The 25,197-nt window shown below is 41.3% G+C and overlaps 1 protein-coding gene across 1 annotated transcript in view; it reads left to right on the plus strand.

Annotated features, from left to right (window-relative positions):
* Window positions 1-1,101: 1,101 nt before the first annotated feature.
* nlgn2b (neuroligin 2b) overlaps window positions 1,102-25,197 on the plus strand; it is a 95,308-nt gene continuing 71,212 nt past the window's right edge. The window contains exon 1 of the mRNA XM_080434856.1: window positions 1,102-1,266. The gene's annotated coding sequence lies outside the window, so the exon portion shown is untranslated. The remainder of the gene's footprint in view (window positions 1,267-25,197) is intronic.

Genomic DNA, 25,197 nt, shown 5'->3' on the forward strand with positions numbered 1-25,197 from the left:
AGAGAGAGAGAGAGAGAGAGAGAGAGAGACACTCAGAGAGAGAGAGACTCAGAGAGAGAGAGAGAGAGTGACTCAGAGAGAGAGAGAGAGAGAGAGAGACTCAGAGAGAGAGAGAGAGACTCAGAGAGAGAGAGAGAGAGAGAGAGAGAGAGAGAGAGAGAGAGACTCAGAGAGAGAGAGAGAGAGAGAGAGAGAGAGAGAGAGAGAGAGAGAGAGACTCAGAGAGAGAGAGAGAGAGAGAGAGAGACTGAGACTCAGAGAGACTCTTTTGAGGCTGTTGGCTGACCCGGTGTGTGTAGGCAATGTTGGATGATGTCAGACAGTCAGGGCATCAGTAATCACACAATCATAATCCTGCAATTATTTGCGATGTGTCATGTTGCAAAACGAGGCCACGATGAAACGGAAGACCCCTGCGTACGTTTTACTGACATTTTGTTTTAGTCAGCTGATAAGAGCAATAGAATAGCAACGAACTAAAACAGGAAAACGAACGTCCGCGCTCAGAAACAGACAGCAGGTGTTGTTGGTGTAGCTCTATATATTACTTTAACCACTTAAACCCCAGCATCGGTATTGTGGGGAAAGCTGTCGCTGAAAAATAGCAGATCAACAAGCTCACAACGCGACGCGTTGAGTCCCGTTGTGAGCTTGTCGGCTGTTTTCAGCGAAAGCTTTCCCCTCACAATAACAGAAAACTGAAAAGACACTAGTATTGAGCCCTGGGGGACTCCAGTCACCCATATGGGGTGTAAGTGGTTAAAAAGCCGTTTGACGGTGTGTTGAGAGGTAGGCAGCACAGCACGGATTATTACCACCATGGACAAATGGAGAAATGAGGACAGACCGTTGCGCTGAGTTCTGAAGCAATGTAATTGAGTTCTAGCGACGACAGCGCGTTTGTTTTAGTTTGCTTTATTATTTTCTTGTTCTCCGCTCATCTCTCAAGATTTACATTGTTTGTAGGGAGGGTTTACCTATATCTGTCGATAAGAAAAAGAGCAGGGTGTTGTCAGAGAGGAATGAGAGGAGGAGGGGGGCATTATGAGGTGTTCTTTTTTTGGAAACGGGGGAGACAGACGGACACGGAGAAGGTGTATTGATGTGCGGAAGCTGGCGACGCGCTACTTTGACGAGAAATAATTGTGATAACGTACGAAATGGCGTAGTAAAAATACACCAAGAGAGAGAGAAAATAGGCCATAGAATAACAAGCGTTTTATGGACGAACCCTCATCATTCTGTCACTCGCATCGAATCGTTTAGGTAAGTAAAAGTCATATGCTCCGCTTTTAGAAACGTGATATATCCATTATGCCACTGTGTTTTATGTGTGCGCAATCTGGGCTCGATGTTCTACCATGATTTTGTGTCTCTGTAGCCTACACGAATACACGCATATCGACTCTGACGCACTGTCACAGTTGGAGAATGAGATGTCAGTCGGCAAACCTTCATGCCAATTTGTTGCTATATCACGTTTTCTCTGTTTCTGTGGGATGGATGGCGGTGCAGGTTTGAGTGGCCTCGCCTGTTGATAAGCTATAATGTTTGCTGATGACAGGGTATGTATGCTGTTACATCTAGTGAACAATCGTGTTATACGTGATCTCGATCATTTTATTTATTTATTTTTGAATGAATCAAGATCATACGCACTCGATTTGATTTGAAGCAGGACATGATGATGGCCACTGTCAAACAGCCCGGACTGTCTAATCGGCCGTTGAGCTCAACTGTGGCCCAATTTGTCCATCATTAGTACTCTGGTCTATGGAGACCCCCCCTCCCCCCTTCTTCTTTTTTTTTTTACTTTGCTGTTACGGCCTAAAATGTCTATCCTTCTGCCAATATAGGCCTGCACTGTTCCAAGGCTAAATTAATTATGACAAACATGATAGGCCTACACGTCTGCATGCAAAGAACTCACTCACTCACTCACTCACTCACGACACACACACACACACACACACACACACACACACACACACACACACACACACACACACACACACACACACACACACACACACACACACACACACACACACAGTTTTAGCACGCGTGTGCACGTTGACATACGAGCATGCTGCTGTCACATATGCGCGTGCACAAGCACATGCACGCAAGTAGCATTATGCACCCTGAAGATGCAGGTAGGATTGTGAATTGTGATTAAAGGCAGCCTCTTGATGATCCAGCAGCAGAGCTCGATTAATATTCAGTGCTGGTTGGCCAGTGCTCGGTTGACGACAGACAACAGGACCTCTGTTCTGATGGGCCATGCATGAGCTTGTACCCTGATCGAGTCCTCTTTAAGGTGATAATACAGAAGTCCCCAGCCAAATTATGTATTTCACTTAAATTATCTCTATAAAGTTTAGCATTTACAAATATCTTTGTATTATTTTGCACCAATGCATTTTTCACAAGTGTGATATTTACATTTTGAAAAGCCAGAAGGTGATTTTGAGGACTTTTGCAGATATTGTTATTGCACATGAGTATGCATGTCCCCTGGGAACCACAGTGTCATTCTCTTATTATTTACCTGTATGTAGCAATGTCCCATCATATAGTGCATTCAGCATGAACCGTTCATACTCACCTAAATACCCACATCACATAGGACATTACATGTAGTTTTCTTTTTTGTGTGTGAATCATTAGGACCCCATCCTTAAGCCTCTAATTTACCAAGAAGTACCAGCAAGCAGCTGAACTTTTAAAATGCTTACTACCACTTATTCCTTTAGTTTGTTTTCTCATTCTTGAGAAGACACCTTGCTTGCTACCACCTCCCACATTTGCTAAAAGTATCTCCTTTACATAAGGGAAGGATGATGCTGTGAAACCATGGTGAGAAGAGAAAAAAAGGAGTGAGAAATAAAAGAAAATCAGAAGGTTGCCTAACTGCCTTGGAATGTTTTCTCAGAAATATTGGAAGAGACTGTAAGAGGCAATAGTGAAAATGCTGGTGTGTGTTTTACCAGAAATTGAAAAAGTAGAAAGGATGATGGAATAATTTCAGAGCTACATACATCTAGATACGTGGTGACATCAGACGTGGACTTTTGGCTACTTGGGAAGTCTTTAATCTGGTTCTTTAGTCATGCTCAGTTTTTAAATAGCCTAATAGTGGAAGATAGCCTATGTGTTTAATATATCATCTTCATTTATTGGTGAAGCATCCCTTAAAGCTGCACTCCTTGGGGGCTAGGCAACATCGCTGATGCTGCAGCAATGGATAGGATGAAATATCCCCATTTAGAAAATAATTAATAAATAGCTTCAGGGCTTATTATATTACATTGATCCATAGAGGCTTAATTTGAGAAGGTGTTTCTGATTTAGCAGAATAGCGGCTACTGTAAGTGACATTACTTTAGAATCAAGTTGTCAGCTACAGTCTTATAAATGTAGGCAAGCTCTTTGAATTCAGTCATTATGAGTAGTAATTGTAGCATTTGGCTTAAGGTGAAATTAAAATGCATGGAATGTTGATGCCAAAAATAATTACCTTAGCACAGCTAACTGTTTAACACAAAGATTTAACAATAGCCCATATAGCGAGAATGTTGCAAATGATATGAATTTCCTATGGGCTGTACATGGCTTTCCTCAGTAATTCATCACTGTTGGTAAGCTGGTCTTGTCAAATCTCAAACCCAATGGGGATACCAGGCTATATGTGAGCTATACTGTATTGGTTAATCTACATTATGTATAATGTAGACCGTACCTTGCTACTGCCAAGCGTCTCATGATGTGACTTTAAACGACCTAATCAATGTTTTGCTTGACAAAGGTAGCAAGTAAAACAACCAGGATGCAGGCCTCTGTGTTGGTCAATGTCTGTTTTAACCACTTAAACCCCATACTTTATTGACCGGGGTCCCACAAGGCTCTATCTATCCTTTTCCCACTCCTTTTTCACTCTGCAACACATCTCTTAATCAAATAGCTGATCAATTTGTTCAAACGCAACGTATTGTGAGCTTGTAGATATGCTATTATTACCGAATGTTTGCCGACAGTATTATGACATGCCCATGCAGAAAAGGGATGCTAGGGTTCAAGTGGTTCTGAGTTATTTTACAAGTTATGGTTGCACTCAGCTTTTCTTGTCTGCCTTGTAATATACAGGCTGTGTAGGAAACTATCTCCTATCCTTTGGCCAGGATAGCCTACGACTACGTGTATATTCTTCATTGACCGGAGTCCCCCGGGGTCTATTCTGTAACTGTAACGCGTTGTGAGCTTGTAGATCTGCTATTCTCGCCCCAGAATAGGGACACTAGGGTTCATGTGGTGATACTCAATCTAACATCTCATTCAGTCTATTGGATGGCCAGCCACTGAAGCTGGATTAGAAGGGTGGAAAAAAGTCATCAGAAGCAGGGGGCTGGGCGGAGCCTGACTCACACTCAAGATGTTAGCTTTAAAGACTCTGTAAAGAAAATGTAATGATTTGTTTCTAAACACATGATACATGTTATGTTTGTATAAAGCCATGATGGTAGAAAACATGTAATTTTTCTGGAACATATGTTTTACTGAATTGTGGAGTAAGACAATTTTTTCCACCATATCAGAGTTATGATCTTTTTGGCTCTGGGCTGGGTTGACACACCATGGTCTTACTGTAACCTATGCCAATCATAAGTACAGTGCTGTCATCCAACCATGATTTCAGGCAATAACTCTGTAATGTGATTTGGCAGCCATCTTTGTTTTCAATGACCGTAGGCCAAACTTAATTTCAGCCCCATTTTCATACTCTGTTATACTACAGTGTCACATGGCAAAATAGGCAAAATATCTACAAGGTCACATGTCACGTGTGAGCTTGTATATTGGCTATTTTCCGCCACGCAACGCTGACTATCATATGATGAGGTATAAACAAGGCATCATGGAAACAATTTGGAAATTAAAAAGATAACTGCATTGCAGAACCAATGCAAAGACCTTAGAGCTGTCCTTCATATCGAGACTGTATCAGAATTGGTTTTCAAAGCGGAGGGCCTAGGTTTGTTAATTGTTAGTTCTCCGGCGTTCAAGCACATATTTATATTTCCCCAGACGTAGTAGGCGGAGATCTCTGATCTTCTGGTTATACGTGAGACTGCAGAGAGTGTACAAATGTAACAAAATAGACACTTGATGGCTGTCCACACCAAGCACTATAACTAAATATACTATATTGTTCACCACTGTCGTCATTATTGTTGTGGTGTGGATTTTGCCATCCACTGAATAAATCTTTTATTTTTATAGTTATGGTTATATTTATTGTGCTTAGTGTGGATGTCCCATTACAGGTCAATGTTTCCCCCTCATTTGTAGACTCGCAAAGTTAAATTAACTGAAGATGTTACAGTGTAGAGTAAGTAATTAAATGTTATTTACTGTATAAAGAACCTTTCAAAACAGCTACAGGGTGCTGTACAATGAGCAAACCGGCCTAGTGGTAAATATAGCATTAAAGTTACAACAAACTCTGTATTTGTAAATGAATAACCATTAACTGGGAATTCCATACAGCCTCAAATGATGTGATCACAAGACAAAACAGTCAAGAGTTTCATAGCTAGAAATTAAATAGTTGCAAAATTACATTAGAATTGCTAATATAATTGCATGAGCAAGCTGAATATAATTTGTTTACCCACATTAACTGAGAAGATTATTCTAAAGCAGAGATGATATTTTACACCTTTTGTCGTAAATAAAGAACAAGAAACCACATTAGGAAGTTAGTGCTAGCTTGCTGATAACAGTTATCAGCCCAAGGGTTGATAAGGCTTCTCATCCTCTCTCCTTTTATCATTCCTGTCACCCAGGGAATATAAAGGCTTGGTATATGATTAAAAATAAGATATATATATTTATTTAAATTTGGAATACATTACACCATTTACATTACTTCTCATTTGTAGTTTCAAGCACCTTTGGCAGCCAGAATTATTCATTAGACATCACAAGCATTTATTTCACATAGGTGTCAGCATCTTGCAAGGGATTGGCATTGGATTCACTGCTCATAATGTGGAAAATTGTGACAGGCTAAAAAATCATGAACATTGATTCGTCTAGTAGTCAGTCACAGTCAGCATCGTAACAGTATAGTTCTAGAGCCTTGACCGATGCCAGATGTTTGAGTCCGATACCGATTTTGGAGAGTCTTCTACCACCGATTACTGATGTTTTGACCGATATATTGTCAGACAAGAAAAAGTGCCCCCCAGAGCACAGGTCTCCGCCAGGTCAGGTAGGTTATTGTGGCCTCCTGGTGGCGCTATGATAGGCCAATGTGAAAAGGGTGCCATTTCTTTGTCAGCCTTTCACGGCAATCGGACGCTGCCTTCATGGTTTTAGGCATTTTGTTTTTGCAAAAATTGGCCTGCTGGTAGCGCTATAACAAGCCAATGTGAAAAGGGTAGCATATTTTCCTTGGGAATGTGCGTCCATGATTTGAGGCATTTTGCTCAAAACGGACCAATCCTGCAAACTTTGGAAGCCAATGTTAGCCAATCAGGAAGGAATATAAAAAATCTGACAGATCCATCTTGAACACATGACTATAGAGATACTGTGTAGCGATTTGTGTGTGATGTTTGGACAAAATCTGAAGGAGTCATTTATATATATATATTTTTTTTACAAAAGTCGGCCTCCTGGTGGTGTTATAAAAGGCAGATGTGAAAAATGCAGGGCAGAGGTTTTTCCTTGGCCTCTAGGGAGTGTGCGTACAAAGTTTTACACAGATCGGTCCAGTTATAGGTAAAAACGCGAATCGGACTTTTATAGCGCCACCATGAGGCTGATTTGAAAAAAATCAAGTGGCATTTCTTCTATGGCCTAGTGGCAATGTGCGTGCAAAGTTTCATGGTAATTGTACGCTGTGTAGAGATGCTCGGCCGGTCACTGTCATAAATTCCGATTTTATGCCGGTCAAATTGAATCTGCGTTGGCACTGCGCAGCAACAGCATGATGATCGAAGTCGACTCGTGTGAGTCGACTCAGTAAACATTAGCAAGAGAAGCCCACAGATGGTGCTGATTACCATTGAAATATAAGGATACATAATTATATTGAATATCTATATAATATGGAATATATTATATTTCATAATGCTGCGCGCATAGTCAATGTAGTGACTGTCGGTTCGTCAATCACGGGGAAAGTAAAGGCAGTAAGTGCGTCACCAGGCTTCTCATACGGTCCATGCAAAATATGTTGTAGACTACAGAAATAAATAGCTAGATAAACATCCCTTTTATTGTAGCCAGTTGCAAGGAAAAATCACCCCCTGACTCTCTTTGCATATGCTGTTGAAAAGACAACTTTGGCATGGACGGGTGGTGTGTGTGTGTGTGTGTGTGTGTGTGTGTGTGTGTGTGTGTGTGTGTGTGTGTGTGTGTGTGTGTGTGTGTGTGTGTGTGTGTGTGTGTGTGTGTGTGTGTGTGCATGCGATACGATGCGTGTGCGCGTGTGTGCATGCGATGCGATGCGTGTGCACGCACTTCTCTCATACAGACAGTAGCTGCTCATAGTAGGGGGTACTAAGCACAAAAAATGGCCAAATCGTTACGCGGCGGATAAAAGCATGAAATTTGATACAGATGTCCCTTGGGTCATCCTAAAACATCCTAGAAGGGGTGCCCAAAAAAATCTTAAACAGGAAGTGACTTATGGACATAATTCAAAATGGCCACCTAAACTGTTGACCGTTGACTCAAAAGACACCAAAAGAATCTCCAAAAAGCATAAAATTTGGCACATATGTCCCTTGGGTCATCCTAAGACATCCTAGAAGGGGTGCCCAAAGGAATCTGAAACAGGAAGTGAGTTATTGACTAAATTGAAAATGGCCGCCTAGTGTTGTCGATTGACTCAAAAGACAACTAAAGAATCTCATAAAAGCATACAATTTGGCACACATGTCTTTTTGGTCATCCTAAGACATCCTAGAAGGGGTGCCCAAATAAATCTTAAGCAGGAACTGAGTTATTGACAAAATTGAAAATGGCCGCCTACAGTGTTATCTATTGACTCAAAAGACAACTAAAGAATCTCATAAAAGCATACAATTTGGCATACATGTCCCTTGGGTCATCCCAAGACATCCCAGAAGGGGTGCCCAAAAAAATCTTAAACAGGAAGTGAGTCATTGACAAAATTGAAAATGACCGCCTACAGTGTTGTCGATTGACTCAAAAGACAACTAAAGAATCTCATAATGGCATACATGTCCCTTGGGTCATCCTAAGACATCCTAGAAGGGGTGCCTGAAATTATCTGAAACAGGAAGTGAGTTATTGACTAAATTGAAAATGGCTGTGTACAGTCTTGACAGATGATGCAAAAGACACTCATAAAAAATAATCTCATAAAAGCATGAAATTTGGTACAAATGTCCCTTGGGTGATCTGAATGCATCCTAAGGGGTGCCAAAAAAAGTTTGAATAGTCTCTCAATGGAAAACACTCCTCCCACACGGGCTGCACTGCTACAATATTCAAATCGAGCAGCCAATCTTGCATTTGGTCCAGAAGCCTGAAAGCTATGCAATCTCTACCATCTCCTGACAAATAAATTAAAGTCGCTGATTCGTGGACACCTTTATGGACACTCTTGCCAGAGGCTGCTTAAGTTTGTAGAGAACTCAAGTGTGGCTGCAAAGCTGAGCCCTTCTGTTCGAGAAAGTGTAGATGCCGGGATGCTGGGTTACCTTGCAGAGCATTATGCCAATGTGCTGGTAATTGCGAAATGGCACACATGAATACATGTAGTTACTAAACACTAATCACAAAAAAACAGTAATGATCAAGAAGAAAATACATGAGAAGATAGAGTGTAAAACAAGCAAGAAGATGTAGAGTGCAAAATAAATAAGATGCAGAGAGTAAAATAAGAATATGCAGAGTAAGATAAGATGCAAGAGTAAAATAAATGAGAATATGCAGAGAGTTAGATAAATAAAGAAGATTCAAAGAGTACAATAAAAAAATGATGCAGAAAGTAAAATAAATAAGTGATGTAGAAATGAAAACAGAAGGTAGACTACAAAATACGGCAAGTTATGCACTGCATAACCTGTCGTATTGAGTCTGCATAATATGCAGACTGCCATGGTCAACTGTTTAAACAGCCATTTAGAATTTCTTCAACATGGTCCCTTCCTAAAAAGTTTAATAAACAAGCAAACAAATAAATAACCCCTTCTAGGATATATTAAGAAGCACTCAATGTACGTACCAAATTATACACTTTTATGACGTCCCCTTATGTTTTCTTTTGTGTCAACTGCTTTTAGGTGGTCACTTCCTGTTTAAAACCTTTTTGGGCACCCCTTGTAGGATGCGTTCAGATCACCCAAGGGACATTTGTACCACATTTCATGCTTTTATGAGATTCTGTAGGTATCTTGCATCATCTTTCAACACTGTAGGCGGCCATTTTCAATTTAGTCAATAACTCACTTCCTGTTTCAGATTATTTTTGGCACCCCTTCTAGGATGTGTTAGGATGACCCAAGAGACATATGTGCCAAATTGTATACTTTTTGGAGATTCTATAGGCTTTTTGAGTCAATCGCCAACACTGTAGGCGGCCATTTTCAATTTAGTCACTCACTTCCTGTTGTGTGACACATTTTATACTTTTTGGAGATTCTTTAGTTGTCTTTTGAGTCAATCGACAACACTAGGCGGCCATTTTCAATTTGGTCAATAACTCACTTCCTGTTTCAGATTTTTTTGGGCTCCCCTTCTAGGATGTCTTAGGATGACCCAAAGGACATGTGTGCCACATTTTATGCTTTTTGGAGATTATTTTGGTGTCTTTTGAGTCAACGGTCAACAGTTTAGGTGGCCATTTTGGATTTTGTCCATAACTCACTTCCTGTTTAAGATTTTTTTGGGCACCCCTTCTAGGATGTTTTAGGATGACCCAAGGGACATCTGTATCAAATTTCATGCTTTTATCCGCCGCGTAATGATTTTTCACTTAGTACCCCCTACTATCATTCCTCCTACCTGCAGGGTTGCCTCTTATTCCAAATAAATGACTAGGCGCCATCTGAAAAGTCCTTAATGCAGTAAGCAGCTTCCAACAACAACTCTAAAAGACGTTGTGATCATGATATCAGCCATCGACACCGCTGGTTTAATTCATGTGCCTATACAGACGTCTTCTCATCTATCCAGCTGTAGCCTATTAACGCTCGTTAAGACTCGTCCGAAAGTTTAACAAAGTCCACTGAGCAACAGAGTAGTGTAACATTTTTAGTCAGAGGTTAAAACAAGCCAAAACAGTGACATATACAGTGACATAAGGTGAGCTGAGAGAGATGAAGCAGGGACCCCCTTCTATGTTGTATGAAATTGAACTTTTTACTTGGTCAGCTCTTTTTTGCCAAAAATAGCAGATCTACAAGCTCGTGAGCTATCTTTGGCTTTAGTTCTCCTCAGAAATGGGATGCTAGTGGTTAATGTAAAACATATATCACACAAAGATTTGGCGGCCACCCCTGTAGTAACTCTGAGGACCCCCTTGGGGTCCCGGACCCCCTGTTGAAGACCCCTGGACTAGAGTGACATAAGGTAAATTTCTCACCTTGAAAACAATTAAATGCAGACATGTCCTGCTATGTGTCTGAATGGGAAAACCTTATTTATTTATGTTTGCTTTTAGTTCTAATAAGAAAATAATTTTGCATTAAGATAAGATTTTGTTAGTTAAAAAAGATAATTTTTTTTTATAAATAATAATTTCAATAACTGATCTCAATATGGACCCATAATAAGTTTTGCCAAAATCATGCAGCTCTATAACAGTGACAGCCATAACAGCAATGGTACAAATACAAAAATAAATGATATAGGCTACAGTAGTATTCTTTTTAAAATTCTTCTTTGCATAGATAGGGCATCAAAATTATAGCCATATCATGATATAGGACTGGATATCGTCTGTGATTTTGGATATTGTACTATTATGATATGGCATAAGTGCTCTTTTCCTGGTTTAATCGTATTGGTACTCTGTATTGGCAAATACACAAAATTAAGTACTTCATGTACTTAGCCAGAAAAAAATCTAGTTAGAAAATAGAAAATATAGAAAATCGGTATCGGTAAAACCGGTATCGGCAGGTCAGACTTTTAAAAAACGGGTAATCGGTATCGGCCAAGGATTTTGCAATCGGTGCATCTGTAACGCTGTGTTCATGATTTGAGGCATTTTGTTCAAAACAGCAGAAGGAGCGAGTGCATTCTCCGGCAGCGGCAGCAGCCGCGGAACTGCCGGTGGAGGAGCGGCAGCTCCCGGCAGTGACTGTCAACTTATTTTTTCCGCCGATAAAGTATAGTTTTGGACCATGACGGAGGCGCGCCGACTCAGTAGACCTTGAGGCCAAGGAGTCGCGCCCGAGCGCCTCCAGGCGCGAGTGCCCGCGACGACCGGCCGATGGTCTACTAGTCGACTAAGCGCCGTCCGAGTTATGTACCGATAGGCACAGAATCGTAAATAATATTGGTGGTTACACAAACGCAGCACACTCCCAAAGCTGGCGCCGCCGGCAGCTCCCTCCAAAACAGAGCACTCCTGCAAACTTTGGAAGCCAATCTTAGCCAATCAGCATGGAATATGAAAAATCCGACAGACATGTTTGGTTTAATTACTATAGAGATACTGTGTACCGATTTGCGTGATGTTTGGACAAAATAAAAAAAGTAATATAAAAAAATTGGCCTCCTGGTGGGGCTATAACAGGCTAATCTGAACAATTCGGGGCAGAGGTTCAGCTCTGGCATCCAGGGAGTGTGTGTGCACAGTTTCGCTGCGATCGGGCCAATGGTGTCAGAGATTAGCTGCTCACAGACAGACGGACGGACACACGGACATACGGACGGACAGGATGCAAAACATAGTCTCAGCCATGCCTTCGGCCTGGAGGAGACAAAAATGTAAAAAAATTAAAATATATTAAATCATATATTGTCACTCTATGGCAGAAACCTCGTATTTCCATATTTCAACTTTTTATGTTTTTTTTCCATAAATGAATCCTCTAGTCTACATTATACAATAGTGTTGCACTAAAGTTGTGAAAATAGCAGATCTACAAGCTCACAACGTGTCGGCTATTTTCACTTTTAAATTGTTAATTGTAAATAATAATGAAAAAGGAACGGTTTTGGACATGGTTTTCACCTGACAGACAGTGATGATATATAGCCTATATATGGTTCTGTATCAGTGCATCAGTCAGCTTTATCAGATTCCATTCCACTTGGCTACAATGCAGCTGCCTATGAATTTCACAGGCCTGGGTAGGCAACCCACGGGGATCTGCGCGCTGTGTTTAGCTTGTGCACAGCGCAACAACACAATTAACTTTAACGAGGGAATTTGTGACCAAAAACGGGCTCAAACAATTTCAAATCACCATGATTCTAGCTGCTATAATAAATGTTGTTTGCAAAAGTATTATTTATTTCTTGTCCATACAAGCTGTGATGTCGCAGCTTCTCTCTACTTTTTGCGAACGCGGAAGGAGGCGCGGCGAAGCCGCGCCTCCGACCAAGTGGAGCTTACTATGTAACTCTGCTTGGGTTGTGAGTGTGTGTCTCCGTGTGTGTCTCTGTGTTCACCTCTCATTGGCTGCATGCACCCATGTGATACACGCTCTCATTGCCTGCCTGCCCCTGGGTGACATGACTCACATGCGTGCACTGCCTGTAAGCAGCCACCCGAGTGCGCCAGAGTGCAGGAATTTAGACAATGCTCTGACACACACACACACACACACACACACACACACACACACACACACACACACACACACACACACACACACACACACACACACACACACTGTCAATGTTCTCTCTCCATCACGGTGAAATAACACGGATTACAAGTCCGTAAATACACAATATTTTCGAGCTGCGTTCGCTTCCAGCGTTCGCGCGTCTTACTTGTGTATGATAGTGATAGCCTAAACTTTGAATTTGTTTGCAGTTATTGTCTCACCCAGGCCGAAGGCGTGGCCGAGATTGTTTTCGCCCATGTCCGTCTGTCCTTGTGTGTGTGTTTGTGCGTGTGTCCGTCCGTCTATGTATGAGCAGCTAATCTCCGGCACCGTTGGACCGATTGGCATGAAACTGTGCACACACACTCCCTGAGGCCAGAACCTCTGTCCCAAATTCACATTCACATCGGCCTGTTATAGCGCCACCAGGAGGCCGATTTTTGCTAAACAATTCTTTTTATATTACTTATACAGATTTTGTCCAAACATCACGCAATTAGCTACACACTATCTCTATAGTCATGTGATCAAGACGGATCTGTCTGATTTTTCATATTCCATCCTGCTTGGCTAAGATTGGCTTACAAAGTTTACAGGACTGCCCCGTTTTGTACAAAGTGTCTCAATTCATGAACGCAGTGTTCGATTGGCGTGAAACTTTGCACACACATCCCCACTAGGGCAAGAAAGAAATGGCCCTACATTTTTTTAATCGACCTCATGGTGGCGCTATAACAGGCAGATTTCTGTGAGCAGCTAATCTCTAGCACCGATCGGCATGAACCTTTGCACGCACACTTCCTGGAGGCCAAGGAACCTGCCAGTAAAAAAAGCCCCAAAAAATATCGGTGAGGACGATACATCGATCGGGCTCTAGTTCCAATGACTAGTCATTATTTGTGAGCTATTAAATAGTTCACAAAGAATTACTAGTCAAAGGTGTAGGCTATACGTTTGCCTACATTTTCTCCACTGCAGGAACTGCAGCACACTCTCTGTGTTACTTTATTTACCGGTAGGTGTTTTTCATGGGCATGTAAAATGGTGCCAGTATGGTCCTCTACACAGCATCACCGTCCATTTGTAACTCAGTTAAATGAACAATCAGTATTTTTACAGTGCATCACATACATACAGTACTGCTCATCCAAGTATGCGCCACATAAAGCAATCTTATTAACATGGTCAAAGTAGCCAGCCCATCTTGCAAGGTCTTCTTTCTTCCTACTGAACTTGACAATGCTCTCAAGCAAGGCAAGATTTTAAATTTCAGCAGCAGCTTGTGAGTTCCCAGCTCGGAAAGCCCAGCAAATTCAGCTTTATGTAGCCTATTTACCCAAATGACAGATGCACTTGACTAACCTTTCTGTGTGAAATATTTAAAGGACCATGTCACCCATTTTCAACCTATCGTTATATACTGGCAAAAGGTCCTCACTAATGCTCATTATGTCTAAGTCTATGTCTCAGAGGAGGGCTGTTGACACTTCAAAACCTGCCTACCAGTGACATCATCGGTAGGCAGGTTTGGTTATTTCAAACAACATTTTAAACTTGGGAATAATGGGTTCTATTTCGCATGCTAACTTTCCAGAGAGAGGGAGGCTGTACTTTCTATTTGCTTGGAATCCCCATCATTGATGTCAATGGTAGGCAGGTTTCTGAACGGCTAATAGCCCACCAATGAGACAGAGTGAGTAGCTGGAAATTGTGCCGAGCATTAGTGAGGACCAATTATATGAAGAATGAGTAAAGTGCTCCTTTAACTGCACTACATTCATGGATGGGTGACAGAAAGCGGTGTCGAGCTCTGGTTTTACCTTGGACTGTATACCGTACCGTACGTACCGTGCCATGATATCAGTACAAATATTATGAATCTTTTCTTTTTTCCTTTCTTTTTCTTTTGCTTCTATGCTCTGTGTTCGATGAACAGGAGCGATTCCATTCACTTGTCTTATACGGGGACACAAGTCTCAACACTTTTTGCACATAAATGAAGGTTAACAAAGTGGATTGTGCAACTATGTATGTAAAGAAAAAAATAATACATTTGGGGAAATGAAATTTAAAAAACTTGCTTTAAACAAAATAATATATCATAAAAATCCACATTGCATTCATGTGCTAAAAAGGATTGTCTTTTTCTCCATGCAGTGGGTGTGCATGGAATCACACAAAGAAAGATATTTGGATTTTGGACTTTGTTTATCGTTTATTGTTTATCATGGCCAGGTAGCTATGAAACCTGAGTTCAACATTGCTTGAAATGCTTTGAGTGGAGATGGAGGGTTTAGTTTCCCCTGCCACAGCTTTTACTTAATGAGACACAGTTAACTGCATCTAGCCAACTACTTAACTGACAGAAGGACCTCCCATTAACCTCCCATAAGGTGCTACATTTACATTTTCTTTTGGAAATACAAATTAATGTCTGTGGACAAATGTAGTGCTGTGATTTTCCAAATATATTCTGTATGCATTTTGTCTCATTTATGATGTACTTTTTTTTTCTTTTTTTTTTTTAATGCATGGCTGCCTGAAGGTATTCATCTGGACTCCCAAACAACAATGACAGCTCCCGCTTCCTTATTAACCTCAATATGTTTCAAACTGCTCCAGGTTAAAAAAGACAGTTTGTTTGCGTGTGTGCAATTATTTCCAAAGTGCAAACCACCTGACCATTGGTCTGCAATATGGTGCCATTGATTAATGTCAGAGCGGAATAATGCAAGATTTGTATGCTTACACATACCGTGGATTTTAGAACGGCTAAAGCCTGAGATTCACTTAGGGTGCATTCACACCTGGATGTTTCAGTGCGATTAAAACGAACCCTGGAGCGTATTGTCAGAAAGTGTGGTTTGTTTGTGCTGGTGTGAACGCTCATTCGAACTCTGGTGCGGACCAAACAAACAAACCCTGGTCCGCCAAAAAACAGGGGTTTCTGTTCGCTTCCAAGTGCACCAGAGCTCGGTTCACTGTAGGTGTGAATACAATCCGAACCAAAAATAGCTAGTGAACCAAAATACACTCGATAATAAAGATTAGTAGTACACACATGTTAATTCAATGTATTATTCTATTACGTATGATAACTTCCGACCAAATCATTAACTTATTATGACATAATAACCAAATAGGAATAATTTAAACATAATTATTTGCAGCTGTCAAATGCATGACTGCTTGCAAAAAGATCGCCTTTGTGAATGCGTAAAAAACAGGCTTATAATATCACTGGCCCACCATTCATCTGACTACTTTTACAAATGTGTATTTCTTAGTGGGGATATGGGGTATTTGATGAGAATTGTAGGAACAGGGCCGTGCATCATTCTGCTCATCGTTGCAATATATTATTGTTGTTATTATTATTATCATCACATAGCCTAAAAACAATCCATTTTTGTGTCCAGCAGCCCAAATACATGTCATGGTCCACGGACAGTGCATTCGCGATAATAACAAAAAGGCTGTAGTATTTACATAACAAATAGGCATATTCCCCTATTCGATAACTGTTGGGTCGCACGCCGAAAATAGCAATAACAAGCTCACAACACGTCTGTCCGCGAACCCTGAAGTTACCTCATTAACTCTTTGCCTGCCAACGACGAGATTTCTCTTCAAACTCTGCCAAGGCTCAGCCTGCCGTCGATGAGAAAGACGAGATGTTGTGTTTTCAGTGGTTTTCCACCAGTTGGCGCTGTTATCTACGGTATGAATGATGCCTTCACTGCCCGATGGCGACAGACCCAGCAGCATTGACGTCATTTATAATAATATTGTAAAATAATATTTATTTGGACCAATGGACTTCCATAAGTTTCCCTAGAAATTCTGTCCAAAAAACGAGTTTTAACTGTGTGACATTTGGTGCGCTTGACAAAGTGCAGTGTAAACGCAACTGCACCAAAAGAAAAATGCAACAATGATGCAACTTCACTCCCCATTCGCACCGAGTCTACCGAACCACAGGTGCGAATCTGCCCTTCGTTTTGGTGCAAGACATCCGCTCACAACTACTGTAAGTATAACTCAGGCATAAGAGGCGTAGGAAGCAGGACGTGGAGTGCTGGCGACTCTCAGCCTTTCTACAATCAGGGCAAACCATGGCCTTGCATGGCTTATTGCTTTTCTAAAACGATTACCAAATATGGCAACATGAAAATCATAGGCATATCCCAATTAAAACAGTGTCTGCCTTGTTTTAAAGTGATTTGTAAAATATCTCACATACTGTCGTGTAGGATGAAAAGGAGCTCTCCTCTTTCCTTGTCATAGATAGGAAAAACAAACACATCCATCAATGTAACGTAGCGGTGAATATTGCAAACAAATATTGTGCAGGGATACAGATACATGCAGTCCTAGCTCTGTTTTAATCGAGTATTTTACAATAGGACTCATCCAATCAGAATCAAGTCCAATCAGAATCAAGTCACTCACATATAATGCATCGAGACATGGCTGATGTTGCCATAGTGATATGGCATTCTGCCTTGCATTTGGAGCACCATGAGAGTGCATGATTTTGCACGTAAGAGCAAAGAGTGACTGCTGACTCATACCGTACATGGGAAGATCCTCATGCAGTGTTAATATACAGTTACATTTTACATTCAGGAGTTTACAGTGCACTGACGGTCTTTCAAATGATGCAGTCTTTCTGCTGGTTCATACCAGAGAGAGCAGTATCCTTCTTCCTGCCACCCCCCACCCCTGGTCTTTTTCCTTATTTCCCCCCATCCTTTTTTTCAAGCAATACATATTTTCTTCACTGATTTTGACTAAAAGTCTTGCTTCAAATGAATTAGAAACGTCCATACCTATCATCGTGTGATATTTTTAGCTTGTTACTTAATCTGCAGTTTACAGTAGTGTTTCTACATGTACTGTATGTATGTACATGTATGAACTTTAACCACTTTTTCAACCTGATCTCCCTATTTTGGGTACAGTATGCTGTTATAGGCAACAATTGCCAAATGTTAAAAATGTTGTGTGTGTGTATTTGAAAAATATCACCTTTCTTCTTTGTACACCACATACATATCATATGAGATAATTTGTAATGATTTTTATGCAATGTTAATAAATGAAGGCCATAGGTACAAGGTACATTCTTTTTTCCACAGAGGTGAAAAATGTAGTATATGAATAAAGAACAAACAACAGGAGAAAAGGGTAATTTGTTATGCCCAAGTATCCCTGGTAGATTTACGAAATGAAAATGTTTTGCATTACTGTAAGTGTGTTTGAAAGAGGAAATAGGGATTTATATTGCTGAAGAAGAACACAAACCACAGGTTATATCAGCATTTCTGTAAACTGTTTAAATATTAATTAGTTTGGATAAACGCATCACAGCTGGACTACATTACTGCAGTAGTTCAGGGACTATGTTTCAACAGTGAGGCAGAAAGGCCAAACCAGTGAAGGCACACCAACCAGATGGATAACATATTTGTTTAACAATTAGCCTTGTTTAAGCAAGATAGTGATAACATAAAATATTTGTTTGTGTGGTCTAAGATAACTTTCAGTATCCAATAGGGGTGTGGGAAAAAATCGATTCGAATACGAATCGTGATTCTCATGTTGGACGATTCAGAATCGATTTTGTATTTCTTTTATTTTTATTTTGTGTAATGACATTTTTGAGAAGTGGCAAGTTCTGGGCTGAATCGGGATTTTTTTTCTCCGTTTTTTTATCGAGAATCGTTTTGAATCGAAAAATAAATCGTTTTTCAATCGAAAAAAAAACGTTTTTAAATTGAGAATCGTTTGTTTTGAAAAAATCGGAATCGTGACCCCAAGAATCGGAATCAAATCTAATTGTGAGATAGCAGACGATTCACAGCCCTAGTATCCAATCTGTCAAATGCAGGAGTATTAACATCAACATGTATGTGTATTAGAGCCCTGCACGGGCCGAGAATGTGGGCCCAAGCCCGGCCCTGGCCCATGGTATTCAGCCCGGCCCGGCCCCTGGCCCGATAGGTGGCGCAATTTTACAGTCCGAGCCCGGCCCTGGCCCGTGGTATTCAGCCCGAGCCCGGCCCTGGGCCCGTGTGTCAAATACAGAATCAGCCCAAGCCCGGCCCGTTTTGGCGGGCCGGGCCGGGCTTCAATGATCAATTATCTGCGCAAAATGTTCTGTGAGCCCGAGCCCGGCCCTGGGCCCGTTTGTCAAATACAGAATCAGTCCGAGCCCGGGCCTGGCCCGTGGTATTCAGCCCGAGCCCGGCCCTGACCCGTGTGTCAAATACAGAATCAGCCCAAGCCCGGCCCGTTTTGGCGGGCCGGGCCGGGCCGTGGGCGGGCTCTGGCGGGCCTGCAGGACTCTAATGTGTATAGAGACGTTGACCAGAATCACAACTGTATTGTCTATGTTTAATAATTTTTCTTGTAAACCAACAGTCAACATCTGTGTTTTTCAACTAAAGTGAACAATAAATGTTAACGGGCTATAATTGTCACGTCACTGCATCACCGCAGAATCGCGCACTGCTGCGTCGCGTCTCAGAATCAATTCTTTTCCACACCTTTACCGTCTCTCTCTCTCGGGTGCACCCCACGCTGACTCAGCCCTGGGTAGGCAACCCAGTCTGGCGGAGATCTGTACTTTTGTAGTTTTTCATTTTCCAGATCATCTTGAGGTATAGGCCATTGCATTAATTATTCATTATGTGAGTTGGCTCACCTCACATAATGAAAACTTGTCGTCTATTTAAAGCATACAAGCCTCCCTGAAGGTGTACATCTGGACGTTCAAACTATGATGCATACTGTACAAAGCAAGCATCTTTTCTAATGCAGAAGAATAATCATGTATCACAAGCTGCTTTATAGGGCTGCATGTCTGCTTCATCGCTGATACACTGAATATAACAAATACATTTGCATAATTAAAGGAATTATTATTGGTGCTCAGACAGTTTGGATATGACTTTGGATAAGCTATTGAATGGATGATTGTAATGGCTGAAGTAATGCTTCTAAAGTGGCAAATTGATTGTTTGTTTGAAATCAACACCATCCTGTACCCTTGAGACAAAAGATTATCATTAGGCTAGGCAGCTGCCTCTAGTCTACTCATAACTCTTCTGGGATAATCACTCCTTGTTCCCTTCTCTTCATCTTTGATGTCATGTCTTATTTTTCAGGGTGTCTCCCCTTTATAGCCAGGACCACCAAACTGCTCAATCTTGCCTAATTTCTGTCACCCTTCATCCATTCTAGCTCCTAACACCCTGCGTATGCACTACATTAGTCTTTATGCCTCATTAAATCTAGATATCATTCTTGATATCACTGTATCACTCAACTGTATGTTCCTGCTTCTGATACCCACCTTGTCACTCCATCTTAAATCTGACACGGCTCCCGCAGTATAGTCCCTACCTACGGTATGCTGCTACAATAGCTATAATGTGGCTGTTGATGCCCTATTCCCTCACGCCCTGCAAAGTTCTGAACTAACAAGCGCTGTGCATTATGATACTCTCTAGTGTTGACTGTGTATGTTTAGTGCACTTGACAGCCTGGATTTCTGTGCATTTGTGTGCTTACATAAGAATGAAGCAGGTGCTGCAGACAGGTTTCTCTCAGACATTGCAAAGTTACAGAGCTGCTCTCTCATGGGGATGCGAGCAGATCCTAGCGAGCACCAAGTTGAAAGTGTATTACTCTTCACAAGAACCAAGGGAACCAAGGGAAATACATACTATACAGTGAAATCCTCTGAGAGAGTGAAACTGGACCCAAATAGACCCATACACTCTTGGGGTTAAATTAATACTGCATATAAATCATTTTATTTTCATGCAATGAATTATTGAATTTCACAAACCAATTAAAGGGTACACATCATTTACTGGAGTCATAGGTCAGGAGAGGAAGTGGAGCAGGCTGTAGTGGCTCACTCACTATCACACCCGTCACTCATATTTTAGCATAATAAAGTTGTAGCAGTTTTACTGCTTGTTTTGTTTTGATCTCTTTGCTCTAATTACCCATTCTCTCTGTCATTATCTTGTGGAAAACAATGACAAATGCCACAGCATTACCATAGAGCTGTCTGTATGTATCTCACGGTTAGCATCAGCAATGCAACATTTGAGATGTGTCACACAGACATAGCCTCAATCCACATTTGCAACCCCCTTTTGTGATTTCTCTTAAAATTCCCCAAATTCCCAAGCTTAAAGGGATATGTCACTTTCAAACATGTTTGGGGTAATTTGAACACCTACTCAGGCTTTTGTGAGCACCCCAGACAGTTTTTAAGTTGCTTGATTCAGTATTTAGATATTTGATATTCATTTTATCAGACACGCCCCCTTCCTATACAACTTCAATCTCCATTTTAACCATCTTAGATTAATTGAAAACAGCCGTCCTTAGTTCTGGTGACTCATACTGCCCTGCTAATTATTTTTATTTTTATTTTTATATATTTTTTTCATGTTTTGAAAAAACAAATACAATAAGAAAATAAAATAAATTAAAGAAGTAATCGAAAAATCATGGCCCTCTCATGTATTAGGAGGGCAGTATGGGTCACCAGAACCAAGGACGGGCGTTTTTGTTGAATATATCATTGGTTAAAATGGAGTTTGAAGTTACAATGGGTTTGTATTGTATAAAATGATCTGTCTTGGGTGCTCACAAAAGCCTGAGTAGATGTTAAAATGACCCCAAACATGTTTGAAAGTGAAATATCCCTTTAACTTTCCTTGCAAGCTTTTTTCTGTTATTTTTGGACACTTTGCAACCATAATGGTAAATGGTGCATTTATATAGTGCTTTTATCCAAAGCGATTTACATAGATTGTGCATTATATTCACCCATATTCACACACCGATGGCGGAGGGAACCATGCAAGGCACCAACCTGCTCATCGGGAGCAATTCAGGGGTTCAGCGTCTTGCTCAAGGACATTTCGACACTAACTCTGGGGGAGCCTGGGATCGAACTGGGAACCTTGCGGTTGCCATCCAGCCGCTCTACCGGCCACTCAACCCCTGAGCCACTGCCACTGCCCTAATCCAACCGACGAATATTGCCATCCTTAGATCCACCACTAGTGGGGCTAAAAGCTATTTGTGTGAGGGCAGACATTTCATCTGTAGTGGTAACATTTTGTGCAGAAAAGTTCACCATGTCAGGGCTTTGAGTAATGGGAGAGCAAGATGAGCTGCAACTTGACGTGAGGGAACTCACTTAACTGAAAATGTCTTTCCTGTGTCCACCTGATTCTCTCTCCACCTCTCCATCTCTCTCTCTCTCTCTCTCTCTCTCTCTCTCTCTCTCTCTCTCTAACTGAAATAGCCCACTTACAGTATCTCCTTGCATCACCCTGTTGACCTCACACTTTTCTCTTGTCCTCTTCTGCCCTCACATCTCTACAAAATTGCTCTGTATCCTCCTAACGAATATCATCCCGGTTTTACCAGGTGTAAATCAACTTACAACTTACAGCTATATTGACACACTTACTTGAACTCGCTAGATAATGCCATTAGTTCCCATTAGCATTGCTAGAACATGCTAACAAGCTTTCTCTAAAAATTCCTCTAACTTTCCCTAGTCATGTCCATGAAAAAGATTATTTGTTACCATTCTGATGTTGTTGTCCAAGCAGTGTTTCCTCGGTTAAAATTCCAAGCAGGCTAATTGGCGTCCTTTGAATGCAATGACGGAATTAAACTGCCCGAGCCAGAATTGTTGGGCAGTAATGTGTTACTATTAACTAGTACTAACGTTACTAGTAACGCAGTTATAACAAATTACTTTGACGTTTCAGTAATAAATTATGAATGAATCTGTTTGATCTCTGGGCCAACCAGATTAATTTGCGTCTCCCTCCAGACTTCCCTATCCTGAGCCACATTTGCCACTTCCACCTGGGGGATCCCGAGACGTTCCAAGGCCAGTGTGGAGATATAATTCCCCCATCTGGTCCTTGGTCTGCCAGGGGGTGTCCTCCCAGTGGGACGTGCAGCAAGGACCTCCCTAGGGAGACGCTCGGGAGGCATCCGTACTAGATGCCCGAGCCACCTAAGCTGGCCCCTTTCCAAGTGAAGGAGCAGTGGTTCTACTCTCGTGGATGACTGAACTTCTCACCCAACAGTATCTCTTAGGAAGAGGCCGACCACCTGTCTGAGAAAGCTAATTTAAGCCGCTTGTATCCACGATCTTATTCATTCGGTCGCGACCCACACTTCATGACCATAGGTGAGAGTAGGAACGAATCTCCTGCTCCCTCCTCCCCTCACTCGTGAACAAGACCCCAATCTACTTAAACTCCTGGGGCAAAGTCTCGTTCCCTACCCGGAGAGCACAATCCGTCGGTTTTCTGCTGAGAACCATGGCCTCAGATTTGGAGATGCTGATCCTCATCCCAGCCACCGCACACTCGACTGTGAACCGATCCAGTGAGAGCTGAAGGTCTCGGACATCACTATGCGATGAATACAATATTTGTCGAAATGAATACAGATGATGTTTGACATGAAAGAGTAATAACCCTTTGGCTGTAGGGCCAACCCTGGTGGTGCCTGCTGCTTGGGTTGTGTCGGGGAGGTGGTGGGTGAACGGAACAGAGAGCATGGGTGAGACAGTCATTTTAACCCATTAAGACTGGGAAAGCATCTCTGTCATTTTAGATTTCTTTGGCTATTCAAAAATAGCAGATATATTTTTTTAGAAAAATCGTGAACATTTGTGCAATTTGGCTGATTCTACAAATGTCTTCTAAATCCTAACACAAAAAAAAATTGTGTTGCTATATCAGTGGTTCTCAAACGTTTTCATGTCAAGGACCCCCAAAATGATATGTATTTGGCCGCGGAACCCCATCTCAAAATATTTTGTTCCAGGGACCCCCAGAAGCAAAGATTTGAGTTAAAAATGTTTGCTTTAAAAATGTATACAGTATATTCAAAGATTTGCAAAAAAAATCACGATTTTTCAAAAATAGCAGATCTACAAGCTCATAGTGAGGCACTCGGTGCCGCGCTATGAGCTTGTATAGCTGCACATTTTTTTATAGCCAAAGTATAAAATAATGGTTTATGTGGTTACACAGATGCGTTCCTGGTTTTAATGGGTTAAAGGGACATGTCAATGAGCTCAACTGATCTGATTGGAACAGGGCCAAATGAGGTGATTGAATTGATAGGTGAGGAATGACAGCTTGCTCAATCTCTCAGTTGAACTGTCGTTTTAAAACTCCTATTACAAATTTAATCAAATGGACCCATTCCGTGGCTAAGGCACGTAGCACATACTGTGGGCTCTGATGCCTGACGAGTCCTGGGTTCGGTTCTTTGCTGCATGTCACTCCCTCAAGCTCTCTCTCTCTGTTTGGTGTCTCTCTACACTGTGGACTATCAATAAAGGCAAGAAAAGTCTGAAAAAATAACTAAATTCGTTTCACACTTCAGAGTTAAATCAACACTGAGGATTTTACAGTTAGGCTTCAGGAAAAAAAACTGCTAGTGGTGCACTACACTGCAAAGTCAGAATATTCAGAGAGAAAGGATGCACTTACTAATTGTGCGGGGTGTAACAGGTAAAGGCCAACAAAATGTGGGCACCAAGGAAGAGTGGGCTAGTATAAGAGTGGGCTAGTGTTCTACCGAGCGGTCTTGGAAAGTCTGGTCAGATTTGGCATCACAGTTTGGTTTGGCAATCTCTCAGTGCAACTGAGGTCCAAATTGCTCCGATTGGTGCAGACTGCAGGGAAGATTATAGGAGTAAGACAACTCCCCTCTCTGCAGTCTATTTACGAGCAGGCCACGCTAAGACAGGCTCAGAAAATAGTCAGCGATGCTACCCATGTTCTACATGGAAAGTTTGCAATGATGCCCTCTGGGAGAAGGTATAGTGAACCAAAATGGAACTATGTTAGATTTAAAAAATCGTTTGTACCGGTGTCAACTAAAATGCTAAACGAGGCTTTGAAACAGCATTGACCGTGAAGAGTAGATTGACCACTATCTGTGCACTTGTGTAATGTTGTGTCCCCCCCCCCCCCCTGTTATGTATTTTTTTATTTAGTACTTTGTCTTGTCATTGTTTTGTGTGTGGCTGCAGCTGGGGTGAAAGCCCAAGCCAAATTTCCTTCGGGACAATAACGTTTACCTTACCTTAACTTACCTTGCTTACACCTCTCTGTTAAATTGGCAATTATTTTCCAAAATGTTAAAAAATTAAAGTTTTGGAAAATGTTTTTAAGTAAAGTAAATAATACATGATTAGAACATGCTTGAACATTCGACAATTAAGGTCTAATATTCTACAATTGCTGCAAATTGATACAAAACCTGTATATCCACTAGTCATTTTGGGGCATAAACA

Source organism: Gymnoscopelus braueri (assembly GCF_963280865.1).
Source record: "Gymnoscopelus braueri genome assembly, chromosome: 8".
Lineage (NCBI taxonomy): Eukaryota > Metazoa > Chordata > Actinopteri > Myctophiformes > Myctophidae > Gymnoscopelus > Gymnoscopelus braueri.